This window comes from Oryctolagus cuniculus, chromosome 7, assembly GCF_051225735.1.
Source record: "Oryctolagus cuniculus isolate XC-2025 breed Fujian yellow rabbit chromosome 7, ASM5122573v1, whole genome shotgun sequence".
Lineage (NCBI taxonomy): Eukaryota > Metazoa > Chordata > Mammalia > Lagomorpha > Leporidae > Oryctolagus > Oryctolagus cuniculus.
In genome coordinates, this window is record NC_142873.1 from 82,938,597 (window position 1) to 82,949,662 (window position 11,066).

Genomic DNA, 11,066 nt, shown 5'->3' on the forward strand with positions numbered 1-11,066 from the left:
CTACATCCCATATCTTAGAGCCAGGCTCGGGGCTTGGCTACTGTGCTACAGATCCAGGTTCCTGCTAATGTGTGACCTGGGAGGCAGCGGGTGGTGGTTCTTGTAGTTGATTCCCTGCCACACATATGGGGAGACCCAGATTGAATTCAAGGCTCCTAGCTTTGGCCTGCAGCACAGCCCTGGCTGTTGTAGGCATTTGGGGGAGTGAGTCAGTGATGAGAGATTCTCTCTCTGTCACACACACATACTTGCTCCTCTTTCCTGTATTTCTTCCTGTTTCAAATAAAATGAAAATATATAAAGAAACCCTTTATAGAAATTGTTCCCTTGTATTTTCCATGATGATAATTTGAGATCTAGTTTGTTAAAGTCAAGAGCACAAGAAAGTAGAGTCAGCCATAGTGACTATAGCAGATACTTTTTAGAATGTCAAATCAGCCCATATCCTCTTCCCTGAGAATTCCAGCCATCCCCAGAGTGTAAATTTCTGGAGTCATGTGATTGCTTAATCTAGACCCTCAATGTACACCACTTCATAGACCATAACCAAGTTTAGCCAATCAGGTTGTAACAATTTGGAAATAGAACACTGGAGTGCTGATCAATCGGTGGCACTGGAGAGGAGAGGTATGTGATTCTAGAATGGCCTAGAATAGCTATGTGCTCGGATGTGCACAAAGATGCAGAAGATGCTCTATGGAAAGAGCAAAGAATTCGTGCCTTCCCATCACTTAGAACTTAGTGACTACCGAAATATACCTGGTCTCTGTCTTCATGGAACTTGTAGTTTGGTGAAGCAGGTATAATGACAAAGAAGATGAGTTCAGGGTACTTTGAACTTCCGTCAGGCAATTCTTTCCTGTGTACTTCACACTTGAGCTGAGGGCTCACCAGTGGGTAGATGTTAACTGTTGGGGGCAGGGTATAAGAGTGCATAAGGAGAAGGGAATACAGGACTTTCCATGAAGAGGGAATAAAAGCTAAATATTACAGAATGACTGGTAGCAATTTTATGATTGATAGAAGGCCATTGAGGCTATAGCAAAAAGATGGGAGTAATAGGAAAAAGATTATAGACCATGTGTATTGGTCAGGATAGGCTAGGTTATGCTGAGTAAGAAAATGCTCCAAAAGATTCTCAATGGTCTACAATAAGGTTTCTCTCTCATGCTATATGCTCACTATGACTCTGCTCCATGTCTTCTCCAAGTCTAGGTTTGGGCTGACAGAGCAGTATTACCATTGTCATAGCAGAAGAGAGACATGCACTGGCTTGTGTTTCTTTTGGGTTTCATCAGCCAACCTTTTGCCAGGCCTAGAGCAACAGAGCTGTACAATCCTTCAACAGAGATGGGTCACACACAAATGCTCTGGAATATGGCTGACTAATAACGCAGAGACATACCATGTTTAAGGTTGTGGTGTTTATTTGAGCAGCAATGAAAAATCATTGAATAAATGCTACATTGTTAATAAGTCACTATGGCTTGTTATACACTTGGAAATGGGCAAGAGTAGACATAGGGAGAAATATTAGGAAGCTATTTCCATTTTCCAGGCAAAAAAAAGTGGTAGTTGTAGGGTCATGGCAATGAAATTGGAGAGGAGTCAATAGATGTACAAGGGGATCTGCTGTGCAAAGAGAAGCAGAGATGACAGAACATGTGTGTCAGGAAAAGAATACAGATTGGTGCCTCCTCACATGGGGCAGCAAATGTAAGGAAAAAGAAGGGGCGGGGCTCAGGACAGAGAGGAGACAGAGTATGAGCTCGCAGCCAGACCAAATTTATTCAAAGAAAATAAACTCGCAGAGGTTGACCAACTGCCAGCGTGTACACTGACCGAACACGTGGCAGAAGGCCCAGATCCGAGAAGCCTGGGCCTTTTTATATCTTAGGTGGGCTAGGGGTGGGGGTGGGGGGCAGTAGGCAGAGGTGAGCTTCTCTGTATAGGGTCTTCAAGTTCGGCCTGCAGGCTTCCAATATAGGATGTGAGACTGAACTGGTCTCTCTCTTTTTCTAAGATTTATTTATTTATTTCTTTGAAATTCAAGAGTTACAGAGAGAGGAGAGGCAGAGAGAGAAAGGTCTTCCATCCGATGGTTCACTCCCCAATTGGCCGCAACTGCTGGAGCTGCGCTGATCCAAAGCCTGGAGCCAGGAGCTTCCTCCAGGTCTCCCAGGAGGGTGCAAGAGCCCAAGGACTTGGGCCATCTTCTACTGCTTTCCCAGGCCACAGAGAGAGCTGGATCGGAAGTGGAGCAACCAAGTCTTGAACCAGTGCCCATATGGGATGCCAGCGCATCAGGCCAGGACGTTAACACTCTGTGCCACAGTGCAGGCCCCTGAACTTTTCTCTTGAAAGAAGGCAGGGGAAACAAGAACCTAAAATGGCTGAGGCTTATGTCCTTGTTCCATCAATCCTGACTCTGAGTATAGATAAGGAGAGGGGGCACTGATTTCTTTCTGGCTACTTCCTGCTGATACAGGACATAGACATGGGGCGAGGTTTTATACTCGTGATCAGATTAATTGAAGAAGAGCAGTTTTGTGTTGTTCCTGCTTGATGGCTTGGAGTATAGCAGTCATTCATTCCTGCAAGAACCTTTGGAATAAATTAATTGTACATGGTAGAAATAGGAGCACTATGATTATGAGGATAAAAGGAGAAATTAGAAACGTTGCCCATGGTGGGAAAGATGACTGAAATGAGGAGGACAAAGGAGGGAATAGGAAAGCAAGAGTCCTGTCGGTATGCCTGGTTGCCCAAGAGGAAGAATGTTCCTTTTTTGTTTAGGGAGTATGTGCTGGCAAGGAACCATGGGATGGAGTTAGTCTGGCCTGCTTCTAATCCTGGGCTCCCTCAATGTGGACTTAGGACAGTGGGAGAAATGTAGCAGACTTGGTTCCTGATGTCTAACTGTTTACTGGCTCCAATATTCTGAAAAGTCAACTACTCTGTTCTCTAAGTGTCCTTGAGGTCTCCTAATAAATCTCCCTTCTTGCATGAGATTGTGTCTGCAGTGTGTTCCCAAACACATACCCATAATACACATAAAGTTCCCACAGGAACTTTAAGCCAAAGTGATAGCCATCAGAGAAAGAGTGACACCACAATTCTGCCTGTATGATACAAGTAGGTTCAATTAGGTAGGACCTGCAACATAGTTTATCTAGTGCTGTCTTTTCTTCCAAGGACCCCTTCTCTTTACAGTCTACTTGTTTCCAAAGGATCCTGCACCAGCTAATGCACAAATTATGAACACAAAGTGTGTATTATACCTGGTGTGAGTCTTCCTATAGCACTTTGTTTGCATGTCTATTTGGGCACTTAAATTTCTTCTCTGTGGGGATGAGTGCTTGGCACAGCAGTTAAGACACTACTTGAAACACCCACCTCCTATATCAGAGCACCTGGGATCAAGTTCCAGCTCTGTTTCTATTTCCAACTTCCTGCTTAATGTACACCCTGGGAGGCAACAGGTAGTGGCTCAAATACCTGAACTCCTGCCACTCTGATGGGAGACCTGAATTGTGCTCTGAGCTTCTGCCTTCAGTCTGGCCCAGCCCTGGATATTGCAGGCATTTTAGGGCATGAGCCAACATATGGAAGATCTGTTTCTTTCTTTTGCTCTCTCCCCATTCCATATAAATTTTTAAAAATATATTCAAAATCAGACATTTTTTTTTCTTTGTTATGGTGTCAATGAATACAGTCTCTTCTATTAGACTTTAAGCCACTAGAAAGGAACCATGTATCTTTCTTTAAATTTATTTATTTGAGAGACACAGAGAGAAAGAACTCATATGTAGGCTCATTCCCCAAATTTCTGCAGTGGCCAAGGGGTCAATGCCAGGAGCTGGGGTTGCAATTCAGGTTTGCCTCATGGAGGGAAGGAACCCAACCACTTGAGTCATCTTCACTGTCTTCCAGCATTTGCATTAGCAGGAAGCTGGAATCAGTAGCCATACAGCTGGGTACCAAATCCAGGTACTCTGATGTGGGATGCAGGCATCTTAACCACTAGACCAAATGCCAACCTCCTCCTGTGTCTTCTGTGGACTAATAGTTTATCCCTTATAAATTAGATGTTTGTGTGCATGCGTGTGTGTATTACAGAAATTTAGGTTGTTAGCTAGGATGCCCTATCCCATAGAAAATTAAGTAAGCTGTAAATGCCCAATTTCATAGCCTCTAAAGTCAAGAGTCTCTGTTTTTCCCAGTCCTATTTCTGGAAATCTCTGACAGGTTATTTACAAATGCTTGCCTTTCTATCCCTCCTCATGTTTTCCTGCAACACTGGCCCCACCACCTGTGTCTGTTAGTTTTACCTGTACTGATATTGACCAGAAGCTTAACCCTTGACCTGCCAACCCACTGTCCTCAAGTATTTCATAAACTCATCAACCTTGTACCATAGCCTTCTACTACATTTATAAGAGAGGAAACACTATAGGATATGATGTGTTTACCCTGTGACGAAGTTGAGCTCTCTGTTTCCACCTTCAGTAGATTAACCAGCGAGTCCTGCTCCTTTCCCTGTCATAAATTCATCATTCTCAGGTCCTTCAGATTCTCAACTGTTATCCCAAATATGATTATTTGAAGTTTCTTCCAAATATATAAAATGTTCTACTGGAAGGGATACCAGAAAATATAATTTCTTAGCTTGGTACATAATCATTGAATGAATGATAGCTTTCTGAGTTTTGTGTTTCTGAAGTAATGAAAAGAAAGTATGCTTTAACCACCAATGAGAAGTTAAGCTTTCAATTCTGACACTCTGTGTTATGAACTAAAATATTTCTGGTCTCCCAAAATTGACAAATTAAAGTTCTCATCCCCAGTGTGATGATACTAGGAGGTGGGGCTTTTGGGAGATCATTAGGTCATGACAGTGGAACCCTCATGGATGGGATTCGTGTCCTTATAAAAGAGACTCCAGAAGCTCTCTTACTCTTCTTGCACTGTGTTAGGATACTACAAGAAGTTGACAATCTGCGACCTGCAAGAGTGCTCTCCCCAATACCCAACCATACCAGAAGCCTTGTTTGGGACTTCCATCCTCCAAAACTGTGAGAGAGGAATTTCTCTAGTTTATCGGCCATTCATTCAGTGGTTTGTTTTAGCTGCCAGCACTAAGACACTAAGAATTCCTTTATACTCTCAGAAATTTATCAAAGACCACAAAGAGCTTTTGTTTATGTAGGTTAAGTCTTCTGGTGTTTACTGTATTAGAAGTTAAAAATTGAAGACTGTTTACAACACAAGGTCACATTTTTCTTTAGCCATCAGAGTGAGGACCTCATTCTCCCCGAGGCCACACCACTTCTCAGCACTGTCGCATTGAGATCAGATTTAAATCAATGTTGGAGCAACAAACCGTATTTAAACCATAGCAACTACTGTGCTAAGATACAAACTTCTGGGATCTTCAAGTAAAAAGTTGGGGTGATACATGAGAAATTCAGGTTGTCCTTGTCAAAATGAAAATGGACAGGTGGGTGTTTAAGCCTTGGACACTGGTAGAAAGTCCCTGGGTTTCATGTTGGAGTACCTGGGTTAAATATGTAACTATAGAAACGTGCCAGGGGATTCCAATAGAACCCCATCAAGGTGGCATGTACCAATGCCATCTCACTAGTCCAAGTGATCAATTTCAGTTCACAATTGATCATACTGATAGGTCTAAGAGTCAAAGGGATCACATAAACAAGACTAGTGTCTGCTAATACTAACTGATAGAATAAAAAAGGGAGAGAATGATCCAACATGGGAAGTGGGATACACAGCAGACTCATAGAATGGCAGATGTCCTAAACAGCACTCTGGCCTCAGAATCAGCCCTTGAGGCATTCGGATCTGGCTGAAGAGCCCCTGAGAGTATTTTAGGCATGGAAAGCCATGACACTCTGGCAGAAAAAAAAAAAAAAAAAAAACTAAATGAGATCCTAGTAGAAAGGACAGGTCATCAAAGAAGGAGGTACCTTTCTCTGAAGGGAGGAGAGAACTTCCACTTTGACTGTGACCTTGTCTAAATAAGATCTAAGTTGGCAAACTCAAAAGGCTTCCATAGCCTTGGAAACTCATGACTAGAGCCTAGGGAGATTACTGATGCCATAAACAAAAGTCAGTTTGTTAAGTCAACAACAGGAGTCACTGTGCATTTACTCCCCATGTAGGATCTCTGTCCTTAATGTGTTGTCCTATGTGAATTAATGCTATAACTAGTACTCAAACAGTATTTTACACTTTATGTTCTGTGTGGGTGCAAATTGATGAAATCTTTACTTAATATACACCAAATTGATCTTCTGTATATAAAGATAATTGAAAATGAATCTTGATGTGAATGGAATGAGAGAGGGAGTGGGAGAAGGGAGGGTTGCGGGTGGGAGGGAAGTTATGGGGGGGAAAAAGCCACAGTAATCCAAAAGCTGTACTTTGGAAATTTATATTTATTAAATAAAAGTTAAAAAAAGGAATAAATAAATATGTAACTCTGGCTCCTGACCCCAGCTTCCTGCCAGTGCACACACTGAAAAGTAGTGATGATGGCCCAAGTGATTGGGCCCCTGCCACACACATGGGAGACTTATATTAAGTTCCCAGCTTCTGGCTTTGGCCAGGCCCAGCTCTGGTCATTGCAAGAGTAAACCAACAATGGAACCTCTCTCCCTGTCTACCCCTCAAAAATTTTTTTTGAAAGAAGAAGGAATATAAGCTTGAAAAAGTTTATGTGAGACATGATTATTTTACTACTACTGTTTTGAAGAGAGAAAGAGAGCTCCATCTTCTCTCTGCTGATTGACTCACCAAATGTCCACAACAACCAGTGCTGGACTAGGCCATAGTCAAAAGCCAGGGCTCCATCTGGGTGTTGCACATGGGTGAGTGACAGTCAAGTACTTGAGCCATCATCTGATGCCTCCCAGGCTTATTAGTAGAAGTATATCAGAAATGGAGTAGGTGGGATATCAACCAGGTATGCCAGTATGGAGTACAGGCATTCTAAAAAGTGGCTTAACCCACTGTATACAACACCTGAACCTTTTAAAAGAAAAGACCATAAATTCTTAGAATACTGCTCCTTAGCCTGAGCTTTCCTAGAACCCAGACACCATTCTGTGAGAAGCCAAAGTTTCATGGAGAAGACATATGTAGGTGTAGGGATCGATAGTCCCAGCTGAGCCCAGCCTTCAAATCCCAGCCCAGTCACCATTCCTTCCCACATAGGTTCAAGGTACCTCCAGCTGTTGGAAACATTCCTACTTAAGGCCACAGACATCATGGAAAGAGACCATTTCCATTTGTCCTGTCCAAATTTCCAAACTGTTGAATTTGTGAGCATGATAAAATGATTGTGGGGATGGGGTGGGATGGGAGTGGGAGTGGGGGGTTGGAGGGTAGGGGGTGGAGGAGAGAACAACAGAAATAAATGACAATAGCTGGAAGATACATACCACATTGGATATTTAAATCCCCTCAGCTGAGCAATCAAAAACAAAGTTGAAGGGTAGACATGTGGCACAGTGGTTCTATCAGCACCTGGAATTCCCTCCTCTCATATTGAAATGCCTTGTTCAAATCCCACCCAGCTTCCTGCTAATGGGTACCCTAGAGGCAGCAGAGAATGACACAGTACTGTTTTCATGGGAGACCTGGGTTGAGTTCCAGTTCCTGTCTTCAACCTGGTCCAGCCCTGGCTGTTTCAGGCACTTGGGGAGTGAAGCAGCAAATGGAAAATCTCTCGCTGTCTGTTGTCTGCCTTTGAAATGGAATTTAATTTTTTTTTAGAAAATGGTTTTTACAATTCCTTCACTCATTTTTAAATATTTATGGAGTACCTACAATTTGCTGTGATTATATCTTCTAACTGTACATATTAGAACCCAATTATAAATACTCTCAAGTCCAATGTAGATTTTAAGCTTCTTGCATGGAAAAAAAGTTAGACTTCTTCTATAATCTCCACAGCATCCAGGAGTATATAAAGCTTATTCTGAGTAGAAAGTGCTTGATATGAACTTACTTAATTGAAACTTTTTAATTTATAATACAAGTGTATATATGTACCCATTCTTCATGTGCATATGTATTGCTTATTCAGGTGTGACTAAAAAGATGTGTATCTTCTAATTAAAAATATGAACTGCCAGTTGTAAGTACTTATAAAATATAAAAATGATTTTAAAATATGTCACTTTATAAGATTCTTATGAAGGGCTTCCTATTAAAGATGCTATTTTGGAAATGAGTATTGCAGTCATTTGCATATTTATTTTTATATGCTGGTAATTCACATGATCTGTATATTGCTTTTACAGTTTAACTGTGAGCCTCTTGCCAAATGAAATTTTATTTTTAAAGTATCTTATCACCACATACACATATGCAAGCAGTTTGAATTTGTAAAATGTAAGATCCACATTTCAATTGCTTTACTGTGTTGCCTATCACAACTAGAGCTTCCTAAAGTTCTCCTTTATTAGAGCAAAATGTGGATGATTCAAATACCATGCTTCAGCTGCCTTCATCATTTGAATGAGATAAGCTCTCAGCAAGATGTATTCAAGAAACCATGGTTCAAACTGTGTTATCCTGCTATAAAGCAATCTGCTAAACATTTCTGAGGCAATTTAGACAGCTGTGACTTAGTTGCAAACAATGTGGACACTTAATCTATTGACTTGAAATTGGGGCTGTGGAGAAGATACTGAAGAGTTTTCTTATGAGTTCACTTGCTACAGTGAAAGATGCTTCCTATTTTTTACGTGCTAAGAATGAAAAGCCCAGGAGAGGTTCCGGAGCCAGGCCGCCGGCTGGGTGTGGACGCTGCCGGCCCTTCCGCCCCAGGCCCCTCGGCACTGCCTCGGAAGCCTCGGCTTCCCCAGGGAGTGCAGAGGCTCTTTTTTGGACAGCTTGGACTAAGTGGAGATTGATAAGAAAATCAAATGGCATCCGGGGATTACTGCTCGCCTGGAGAAGGGGTGGAAATGCTTCACCAAGTCTGCAGCAAACAGTTTCCTCCTTGTAACCTGAGTGAAGAGGATCTGTTACAGAACCCACACTTCAGCAGGCTGCTGCTGAGTCTCTCTGAGCGCATGGACGAGAGTGGCTTATGCCTCACCCTGGCAGAGGAGCAGGCTCAGGCATGGAAGGAAGTTCGAGTGCATAGGACAACATGGTTGAGGTCAGAAATTCTGCAGAGAATCATTCAGGAGCTGCTTGTGGACTACTATGTAAAGACGCAAGACACAAATTTAACTTCTGAGGACAAAAAGTTTCATGAGACCCTTGAACAGCGACTGCTTGTGACTGAACTGACCCGACTCCTAGGTCCCAGCCAGGAGAGAGAGAAACCTCCACTGCTAGGGCTGGAGAAAGCAGACCTTTTGGAACTCATGCCGCCCTCAGAGGATTTTGTGTGGATGAGAGCCCGGCTCCAGCTAGAAGTGGAAGAGCAGCTCAAAAAGAAATGTTTCACTCTGCTTTGCTACCGTGATCCCAATTCAGATGCCGACAGTGAAACCCTGAAGGCAGCAAAGGTGTGGAAACTGGCAGAGGTCCTGGTGGGCGAGAAGCAGCAGTGCCAGGACGCCAAGCGCCAGCAGCAGGAGCAGATGGTGCTGCTGGAGAGGAAGAGCGCCACCTACTCCCAGGTGCTTCTCCGCTGCCTGGCCTTACTGCAAAGGCTCCTTCAGGAGCACCGGCTGAAGACTCAGTCTGAGCTGGACCGTATCAACGCTCAGTACCTGGAAATCAAGTGCAGTGCCATGATCCTCAAGTTGAGGATGGAGGAACTAAAGATTCTGTCTGACACGTACACTGCTGAGAAAGTGGAAGTTCATCGTCTCATTAGGGACCGCCTGGAGGGAGCCATCCGCCTACAGGAGCAGGACATGGAGAGGTCGCAGCAGGTTTTGAACACCTATGAGGTGCTTGGGGAGGAGTTTGACAGGCTGGTTAAAGAGTACACCCAACTGAAGCAGGCCACCGAGAACAAGCGCTGGGCCCTCCAGGAGTTCAACAAGGCCTACCACTGAGTGTGCCAGGGCCAGCAAGCACGGCTCCTGCATAGCCACGGCCCCTTCCTGCTGAAAGGAGCACCTCCCCCAGGGACTGCCTCACTACAAGGGAGTGGGGGGGCACCCCCTAAAAACTTAGGCACCCTCCTGGTTTCTCTTCCTCGCTTATGATGACTGAGCCCTTTCTGAAAAATTTAGCAAGCAGATTGATTCATTTTATGCATAGCTGTTTGTCAGTGTCAGCCCTGTACTGTATTTGATTATTTTCTAAGTAAAATGATATTACTATGAAAAAAAAAAAAAAAAGAATGAAAAGCCCAGAACTATCTACAGGAAAGCAAAGAATGAAAATGATCAACCTTATGAATTGAGCTTTTTATTAGATCTGATAGTGTAGATGTAATGATATTATACCATCTATTGTAGGTATAAACATATTTTAAGGGCTTTTACCACAAGGAATATGATATCCTTTTAGTTATTTGTTCTGATTTATATTTGTCTTACTATAAATTGTTCATAAATGTAGCTTATCTATATTATCAATGTCCTTTTGTCACTATTTTCTCATGTTAATAAAATCTTAATTCTTCACCCAAAAATGTGTGCATACTTGGTTCACATACCAAAAATAATTCTTTGTACAGAGTTAGTTAATAAAATATGTTCCATTAATTGACTGTACTATAATCTTTGATATTGGTCAATCCATGTTCAAATTTGAAATTCACTATTTATAATATATTCATCAATATGTGAGTAAAAACAAAGGAAGATAGATCCATAGAGAATTTCAAAATAAAAGAAATAAATGGTCATCATCATTTCCTTTTTTAAAAAGATTGATTTATATTTGAAACACAGAGCTACAGAAAAAGACAGAGAGGCAGAGACAGAGAGAGACATCTTCCTTCCACTGGTTCAGTCCTCAAATGGCTGCAAAGGCCGGAGCTACGGCAATCCAAAGCCAGGGTCCAGGAGCTTTTTCCAGGTCTTCCACCTGGGTACATGGGCCCAAGTACTTGGGTCATCCTCTGC

At 42.6% G+C, this 11,066-nt stretch overlaps 1 pseudogene across 1 annotated transcript; it reads left to right on the forward strand.

Moving 5' to 3' along the window:
* Positions 1–8,776: 8,776 nt before the first annotated feature.
* LOC149125634 (HAUS augmin-like complex subunit 4 pseudogene) lies at positions 8,777–10,334 on the forward strand (annotated as a pseudogene). The gene has a single exon (XR_016237199.1). The product of XR_016237199.1 is annotated as an HAUS augmin-like complex subunit 4 pseudogene (transcript).
* The last annotated feature ends 732 nt before the right edge of the window (positions 10,335–11,066 follow it).